Consider the following 9,983-nt stretch of genomic DNA (forward strand, 5'->3'; position numbering starts at 1 on the left):
CATGAAAACCAAGGAGCCTCCAAACAGGTCAGAGACAAAGTTGTGAAGTATAGCTCAGGGTTGGGTTCTAAAAAATATCCCAAACTTTGAATATCCCAGAGAGCACCATTAAATCCATTACAGCAAAATGGAAAGAATATGGCAGCACTACAAACCTGACAAGAGAAGGCCACCGACCAAAACTCACAGACCAGGCAAGGAGGGCATGAATCAGAGGTGCAACAAAGACACCAAAGATAACACTGAAGGAGCTGCAAAGATCCACAGCAGAGATGGGAGTATCTGTCTATAGGACCACTTTAAGCCATACACTCCACAGAGTGGGGCTTTATGGAAGAGTGGCCAGAAAAAAAGCCATTGCTTTAGAAAACACATTTGGAGTTTGCCCAACAGCATGTGGCAGACTCCCCAAACACATGGAAGATTCTCTAGTCAAATGAGACTAAAATTGATCTTTTTGGGCATCATTGGAAATGTCATGTGTGGTGCAAACCCAACACCCTGAGAACACCATTCCTACAGTGAAGCATGGTGGTGGCAGCATCATGCTATAGGGATATTTTTCATCTGCAGGGACAGGAAACCTGGTTAGGACTGAAGGAAAGATGGATGGCACTAAATACAGGGCAATTCTGGAGGAAAACCTGTTTGAGTCAGCCAGAGGTTTGACACTGGGACAAAGGTTCACATTCCAGCAGGACAATGACCCTAAACATACTGCTAAAGCTACACTGGAGTGGTTTAAAAGGAAACAGTTAAATGTCTTGGAATGACCTAGTCAAAGCCCAGACCTCAGTCCAATCGAGAATCTGTGGTGTAACTTGAAGATTGCTGTACACCAACACAACCCATCTAACTTGAAGGAGTTGGAGCAGTTTTGCCTTGAGGAATGGGCAAAAATTCCAGTGGCTAGATGTGCTAAGCTAATAGAGACATATCTCAAGAGGCTTGCAGCTGTAATTGCAGCAAAAGGTGGCGCTACAAAATCTTGACTTTGGGGGTGAATATCTATGCACATTCCTGATTTGTTTTTTCATCTTAATTATTGTTTGTGTCACAATAAAACAATTTTCACCCTGAAAGTTGTAGGCATGTTGTGTAAATCAAATGGTGCTAACCCCCCAAAAATCCATTTTAATTCCAGCTTGTTATGCAACAAAACAGGACAAACACAAAGGTGGATGAATACTTTTGCAAGACACTGCAAGTGTGTGTGCATGGTGCCCTGCTATGACTTGGTGTTCCATTTGGGGTGTATTCCTGCCTTGCATCCGGAATTCCTGGGATAGGCTCTGGATTCCCTGATCATCATAAAGCTTTTACTTAAGATGGATGAATGAATAATTACAATAAACCTATTCTGAAAAAAATGCTATAAACATGACACCCTGAGGATTAACTGTGCCATGGCTCTCACTCTTGAGGCTCAGGAAATTTAATGGAATTAGAATAAACAGGATTTAGCACAGCTGCATATTGTATTTCTGGTTCCCTTCTAGCATTCAGCCAAACAGTCTTGCTAATCCAGGATATTTAACAAATATCGATGTGTTCTTAAATGTAGACCAGGCTATGTTGCATTACTGATGGATTCTACAGCGGATGTAGCATTTTATTTGTGACATATCCCTGAAATCCTTTCAGCATCATCATGCTGGAATGTGTTTTCATTTTCATCTGCAAGTTAGCCAGATGAACACCAAGAGATCCAACAGCTTTCCACTGTGATCAAATCTGTCACACAAGAGCTATCAATTTTGACAGGCTCAGATAGCTGCAGGAAAGTAGTGTGTTAAAAGGATGTTTAGTATGAGTATATTTTGAATCAGAGTGGCTTGTGATGAGAATAAGGCAGTCTTTACAGCAGTAGTGATTTCAAACAAGTATATCATAGTCAGGTGAGATTATCTACTGAGGAAAGCGTATGGCTTGGGTATGAACTGTTTCTTTTATGGATTGCAAATCATGAGGGAAATCATGTGAGACCTATGGGTGGCACGGTGGTGTAGTGGTTAGCACTGGTGGCTCACAACAAGAAGGTTCTGGGTTCGAGCCCAGTAGCCGATGGGGGCCTTTCTGTGTGGAGTTTGCATGTTCTGCCCGTGTCTGCATGGGTTTCCTCCGGGTGCTCTGGTTTCCCCCACAGTCCAAAGACATGCAGGTTAGGCTATTTGGTGGCTCTAAATTGACCGTAGGTGTGACTCACTACGTTTACATGCACATAGAGAGAATCGAATTTCTGCCGTTGCTCGACTGAAATCGAAGTTCAAAATGCCATGTATACACCTTAATTCGGCTGAAATTGAACCGAACTTGATTTCTCGGAATCGAGCTACACGACCTAGTTTATGCGATTTCTGCCGAGCTACTTTGTGCATGTATACCCTATCGAGCTAGTTGTCAAGCTACTTCCGGAAGTGACGAGTGACAAGACCACAAGCGGGAAACACAACAGCCTCGGTCGGCATGACAACAGTAGTAGCGAGCAGCAGAACAGGTCAGGAGGAACAAACGAAGAAGAGAAAATGGCGATGTAGAGCTCTCTGAAGTGTGGGTGGAGCATAGAGGATGGCAGGACAAAGCTTCTGGTACTAATAGGCTTTTTATTGTCAGACTTTTCAGTTTAACAGCCTACTTTTATTCTTGAGAGAAAAACACACACACACGCACGCGCACGCTGTGTTCTAGTCCCGGGATGAGCTCTCCCCTCTGCTCTCCCTCTGCCTCCTTAAATAGGGCGCGGTTACTGGGAAGACACACAAACACAGGTTAATTACCGTCAGGTGAAGTGATTCTGCCACTCACCTTCCCTGGCTCCGCCCTCCTGTCACAGACCGGCACTTGACCACACCCCCACTGCCACAGGCAAGCAGAAACGTGCACTTCTGGAGCAATGAGGAGACAGAGTTCATGCTCATTCAGCTTAAGGAGTTGAATATATTAAAATTCATGGATGGGAGAAAAACGCGCAATGGAGAACACGGAACTGATAACTTTGTTTACACTCTTGAATAGCTCTTCTTCATGACGACAACCGGAAGTGTACCAACACGATGGGGCGTGTTGCGCCACCTGTGGCTCGGGTGCACAATGCACCTCACACAATAGCCCGATTTCATTGTGTGCATGTAGGATTGGATTTCTCTGGCACCCTGCTGGGACCTTCAGCTCGATTACCGACAGCAGCTCGATTTGGATGTGCATGTAAACGTAGTCAATGTGAGTGTAGTGTGAATGGTTGTTTGTCTCGATGTGTCAACTCTGTGATGATCTGGTGACTTGTCCAGGGTGTACCCTGCCTCTTGCCCATAGTCAGCTGGGTGAGACCCGAGTGCAGGAATAGCGTCAAGCAGAAGTATAGCATCAGGATAAATCAGGCAGATCAGTAAGGTGTCAGGATCAAGCAACAGCATTACATCAGCCAGAAGATGTACATATAGTATCCAGAAAAGATAACTATGTCTGCCTTTACCCTCGATTAGACTGATCAGAGGGGAAATTTGGACTGAGCATGTCTAAGAAGGGATATCTAACTATCTAGCATTACACTGATGCCTCCATTCCTCAATTCTGTCCTCAAAATGGCAATGATTATACAGCGTGGCATGATACAAAACACAAGCATAACACTTGTTTTTGCCTTAGACTTGCACTACAATCCAAAAAGTTAATATTTCACTCCATATCTTACTCCAGATATGGATACTACACTATATAAAAGAGGGGAACCGTCATGGCCTTCTAGGCCTTCAGAGAAGGCCCAAATATATCAGCATTTTAAAGGTTATATTTCTTTCATTGCTTTCATTCTTTCCTAATTTCATTATAATTATTCTCTTCTAATTTTAATTTGGCCTCATTTTCTATCAAATTTGCTTCAGAAATGAAAGGGTCCTGAAAACATTAAAATAGAATTATCCAATGAGATTTTTTTTTTGTTTTCTGTCGGCTGAGAAGAGTTTCGAGCTGGCTCACTCATTGGTTCAGACTTCATTGCCGGGACAGAAGGCCATGGCAGTGTATGTTTATGTCGGAAATGACAGATGAATTCACCAATCAGAGTTTGATTTATAGTGGGAAGGACCAAAAATTTATTGCCCTTGGCCTTCTTGAAGGCCAACGTGAGCTTTCCCATGAGTCGGCACCGTCAGTGCAGCAGTGAAGTCACCTTCCAGCTGGTGTAGCGTTCATCAGTAGCGATAGCGAATGCTAACAAAGTGGTCATGCCAGTGCTCTCGAGAGCAGGTAGCACAGGCTAACTGAAAAACTAAGATTTCTGTCTCCAGACTCTTCTTCCACGCATGCTTGCTACAGGATTTTTTCACTCAGACTGAAGTATTCATTCCCGTATGTAATTTACTTTGTTAGTTTTAAAATCAACATTGACAACTATACACAACACAGCTACCTGGCAGCCTGCTGCTAATCCCTTGCAAAAACCCATGCCCTGTTGCTTTTTTGGTGTGTCTGGCTAAGTTTTGGTTGAGCTCAAGTCCCAGCTTTAATCGTAATGGTTCACTACTGATATATAAATATATAAGGCTGCACGATACTTGAACAAAGTACTTGAGATGACTCTCTGCTCTGACCTCAAGCTGATATTTAATTGAAAGAACCCAAAGCAAAAGCAGTAACATGCGACTTTTGACCTTCTCCAGGGACCGACAGGTTCAACTCCAGAAACCCAGCGAGCTGCAAATGGCAGCATTTTCACAGTTGAACAAATGTAAATGCACACACTTTCTAGATGAATACATGCCATCTTCAATTTTATTCTTGCATCTCCCACAGTGCAGAGTTTGATTATTATGGTGCACAGTTGGGGGTTGAAGGCAAATTATATTGTGAAATATAGTGCTGCTTGTTCCTTTCAGTTTAGCTCAGCTGGGGTGAATGCACATGCGCGCACACACACACACACACACACACACACACACACACACATTATTTTTTAGCACAGAACTGTTCATCATTGCTATTTTACAATAATGTAGAGCAGTTATGTTAAATAGTCATCATTGGCACCTTCAACATATTTACATTTACTAACTTGGCAAACATTTTCATTTCCACAGAAGCGTATAAGTGATGCAGAATGCAATCAAAACATGGAGCTGTTAAAGCTAGATGGCCTTTTGATTTCATAAATTTAGTTCCCTCTGATATGTGGTCGTTGTCATATATGTTTATTTCTGTAATATCTCACAGAATATCAGGCCATTCTGTGGATGGGAAGTTATTTAATTTGAGGGGATTAAAGCAAATAATGTGCACGAAATCGCTCGCTTCGTGCAGTCAAGCAGACAGAGGAAGTCCGTGTGCACATGCGCAGGTTTACCTTCTACTTCTTTATCTTTTGGGTTTTACAGCAGCTGGCACCCACAGTGTTGCATTACTGCCATCTAACAGGTTTACCTTTGACCCTGTGCTGACAGTTACATCATTCTGTCGCTAAACGAACAGCTGATCACACTGAGGTGCTCGCTGACTGCCAATATTTATTAGCTTGGTCCTGCGTTTCCTTTCCTTCGCAACATAACGTCTTTTCTTTTCGGTTTCCGTTACTGTAGTTGGTCTTTCATGTTTCATTCACACACTCACGTCCTCCATTTTTCTCTCCTGTTTCAAATTTGTATCCCACAATGCCTTGCGCGAATGGGGAAAGCCCACCACATGATGCATGATGTCGTATCTTGAATTGGGTCATGGTGAAGCAGGAAAAAAAATAGCAGATAATTTTAGGCCACATGGCCCTAAATTCATTAATTGTTCTGTTTAAAAAAAAAAACAAAAAACAAAATTGGAAGTCTGTGATTCGAGTTCAGTAGCTTTCGGTCCATTGAACAAAAATAATTGGGTGTCAGGGAAAATTCTGTTTATGACCTAAACTTGAAAAATCTGAAAGTCAGTCTAGCTTTAAGAGCCTGCATTAACAGAAGTACAACAAGAGACTAAATTTCCACCCACGGAGTAGAAACAAGTAGGCCCTCAAACACACACCCATAGATCAATGCGGGTGAAGTGGCACAGCTTTATTTAAACATCACACAAACAGAATGTAACAGCAACTGAAAACTAGGCTGCTTATAGCATTAAAGCTGTTTAGCTCAGTCTCTCAGCATCAGCTCTCCAGCCTGATTCCTTCACTGTCTTACTCACAAACACATGGAAAGCTGATTTAAAAACATTCATGCTTCCACCCTAAAGAGGTGCCCTGTCATCATAATGGTGGGATACAAGCAGGAAGTAGAATGATACATCAGTTCTCGATTAATCAAAACACAATACTTGTGCTTGCATACAGCATAATAACCTGTTATTATTATATGGCATGAGCTACTTCCAGTAAAATCGTGTGCTCTGATTGGTTCCTTGCCAGTATTTTCCCAGAATACCCATGGGCGATTATGGGCTCTCTTTCCAAGGTGGCGGCTTTCAACTTTGCAAAAAAAACCAACCAAACAAACAAACAAACAAAAAAACCCAAAAACCAAACAAAATTTAGATATTCCACTCAATCTCGTCATACATCTCTTATAGCCAACTTGGTGCGACACGCCTCGTCAGCTATCGGCTCATGTACAACTTGATTTCGTGGAATAAACTCTTAATTGTTTCTATAGTAACAAATCCTTTACAGGGATGCTCCACTTAATCTATGACTAATAATACACAGAATAAAAAGTAATCAGTAATCACTGATATTGTAAAACCTTCTATAAAGAAATATTTATTTAGAATTTATGGAATGCTTCTCCATTGTCAGAACTTTGTAAAAGTCTGGTTTAAAGCTGCTCCTTTAGGCTTTCCACCAGAGGCACTTTGAGGCTGTGTTAGTGATAACAGGAGCAAACCTGTTTCTCACAAATGGCTTCCCACAGAATTAAATTGAGACATACAGTAAATGGATAAATTGCATATCATTCTTTAATAAATGTTGTTCTTTAAAAATGTATTTGGTGGCAAATTGCTGTGGCAAAAAAGTAGTAGGTGGCTAATGCTAATGTGCTAATGCTAAGGGCATGCCTCCCCAGAAAATTTTGAAATTTACATGCCTTCTGGGGCGGCACAGTGGTGTAGTGGTTTGCAGTCACCTCACAGCAAGAAGGTTCTGGGTTTGAGCCCAGTGGCCAACAGGGGCTTTTCTAGATGGAGTTTGCATGTTCTCCCCATGTCTGCATGGGTTTCCTCTGGGTGCTCCGGTTTCCTCCGCAGACCAAAGACATGCAGGTTAGGCTAATTGGTGGCTCTAAATTGACCACAGGTTTGAATGTGAGCATGAATGGTTGTCAATATTTGTCAGCCCTGTGATGATCTGGCAACTTGTCCAGGGTGTACCCCGCCTCTCGCCCATAGTCAGCTGGGATAGGCTCCAGCTTGCCCATGACCCTGCACAGGATAAGCAGTTATGGATAATGGATGGATGGACATGCCTTCTGGTGACTTCTGGTGCACTCTCATGGAATAAATTACTCACCATTTCCCTGTAAAATACTTGCAAAATATGTATGAAATTTCCCTCCAAATGTTTGTGTGCTTGGCTTTCTCAGTTACCCTCTGTAGTATGCTGCCTGGCTCTGTAACATAACTACATACGGTATGGTATAGTCATGTGGTCTGGCTCAGGCAATCAAAGCATGAGAATTGATCAACAAATATGGCTTCGCTTCCGGTCATGTTAGACCCAAATCAAAGAATTTCGTGGTGGAATAATTGGATTTGCAGCAAATTATGGGCAGTGGAGATGATATAAATCACCTGAACATTGAAAGGCAAGCTATTTTTTTCTGGGATCGAGTAGCTGGCGCAGACTGACTGTGTAGGCAGAGAAAACCGCCGGTCACTGACACTTCTGGACATCTCTGGAATGTGTTATTATAGTTGTAAGAAAATAATCTATTTGAGGGTGGTGAAAGTAAGGCTCCTTCATCACACTACTTAGTCACTGATTATTTTCTGTAACATACCGCATCATATTTTATTTGGCTTAAAAGGGACAGAATCTCAAATATGTTCATTTAATGACAGATTCTGTCAAACATTTGACTAATGTATTTGTGAAAATACAGGACGTAAACTGAGTCGAACTGTAGTTGTACGTGTCTGTGCTTGTAGTATTTTTGCTTTTATATTCCACTTATTCACCATTTAATGATCAGGTTATGGAGTGATTAATATTTGTTAAAGAGACACTTGTCAAAAATAAAAGCAAAACCCTTCATTAGTTCTTTCCTTTGTATGTAACTTAACATCACAATCAATAAAATTCAAGGTGTTCTTACTGTGTTCTTCCTGTAGAATTGCTGTGCAGATTTTTACTTGCGCAGTGTTCCCTTATGTGCTTGGACAAAAAACAATTAAGGCTTGACATGGTGTAATCATTGTGTCATATATTGCAGGAGACATTAGACATTTTCCCAATGTTAATCCATTCCCAGATGTCTATTTAATGCTGATTCTTATCCCAGTCTTGAAGTGTTAAAGTGGAATAGAGACAGAAATAGATTTTTAAATGACATCTTGACAAATAAATATGTTCAATAAAGCTTGCACGCCTACTGAATTAAGAGTTCTCCCCCCCCCACCTCAGGTTTGCTACTGCTCAGAGCCTAGAACTCATCCAGAACTCTCCAGAATTCATCTTTTGCCATCAAAGTGATTGAAAAGGTTTCAGCCAAAAGAATGCTTTCAGTTTTGTCATTTTTGTTTCATCTCAAAAAAATGTGAATAAACCATCCATTATCTGTAGCCACTTATCCTGTGCAGGGTCACGGACAAGCTGGAGCCTATCCCAGCTTACTATGGGCAAGAGGCAGGATACACCCTGGACAAGTCACCAGATCATCGCAGGACTGACACAGAGACAAACAACAACTCACATTCACACCTACGGTCAGTTTAGAGCCACCAATTAATGTAACCTGCATGTCTTTGGACTGTGGGGCAAACCAGAGCACCTGGAGGAAACCCATGCAGAGAACATGCAAACTCCACACAGAAAGGCCCCTGTCAGCCACTGGGCTCTAACCCAGAACCTTCTTGCTGTGAGGCAACAATGCTAACCACTACACCACTGTGCTGCCCTGTGAACAAACTACTTTTTGTATTATACTGATCAGCAACAATTTGTGATTTATAGAAAGATGGGTCATGCTTGGACCACACTAGTGGAGATGTATGCAGGATAAAAATAACAAGACAGTAATCTTTATCCCCCGCCCTATATACCAACTATATACCAAGTTTCAAGATATTGTCACATTTTTCAAGTTCTGCTGCAGGAAACCAACCCTACCTCTTAACACTGATCTCAGCAGCCCATGGCATAAGCCCACCAGACCTTTGGTCCAGGTGAGCTAAAAATGAAAATTTATCACATTTCTTAATGTCAAAAGGCACATATAGGGGAGAGCGGGGTAAGATGAGCCAGAGGGTAAGATGAGCCACCCCCTGTTTCTAAGAAACAGTAAACAAATGTGACCATGTGACCACATTCAAAGGGGGGCGGGACCATTTACTTACACTTGTGGAGAGGAGCACCACATGTCAAACTAGGTGAGGGAGATATTTATAAAAATGTGTTTTTGTGCTTTCTAAGTCAATTCCATGTTTGTCCACAGTGAAGATAATTTAGAGAAGACAAAAGTAGAATAATATTTAGACACATTAGGGTTAAGTTAGTGGCTTTCTAAGCTATGATATGAATGCTAATAAAAATAATTTTGATTAGCCTAATCCCCTTTATTAGCATTTTTCTACAAAATGGTGGCCACGGGGTAAGACGAGCCATTAGATGTGGGGCAAGTTGAGCCACTGGCTCAACTTACCCCATTGGTGGCTGAGCTTACCCAATATGGATGACACTTAAGTTTTCACATTTACTGGTCATATATGACAACAACATATATATATATATATATATATATATATATATATATATGACATCAGATGAGGAAGACCAGTTGTTAGATATGGGGGATTAT

Source organism: Neoarius graeffei, chromosome 6 (assembly GCF_027579695.1).
Source record: "Neoarius graeffei isolate fNeoGra1 chromosome 6, fNeoGra1.pri, whole genome shotgun sequence".
NCBI lineage: Eukaryota > Metazoa > Chordata > Actinopteri > Siluriformes > Ariidae > Neoarius > Neoarius graeffei.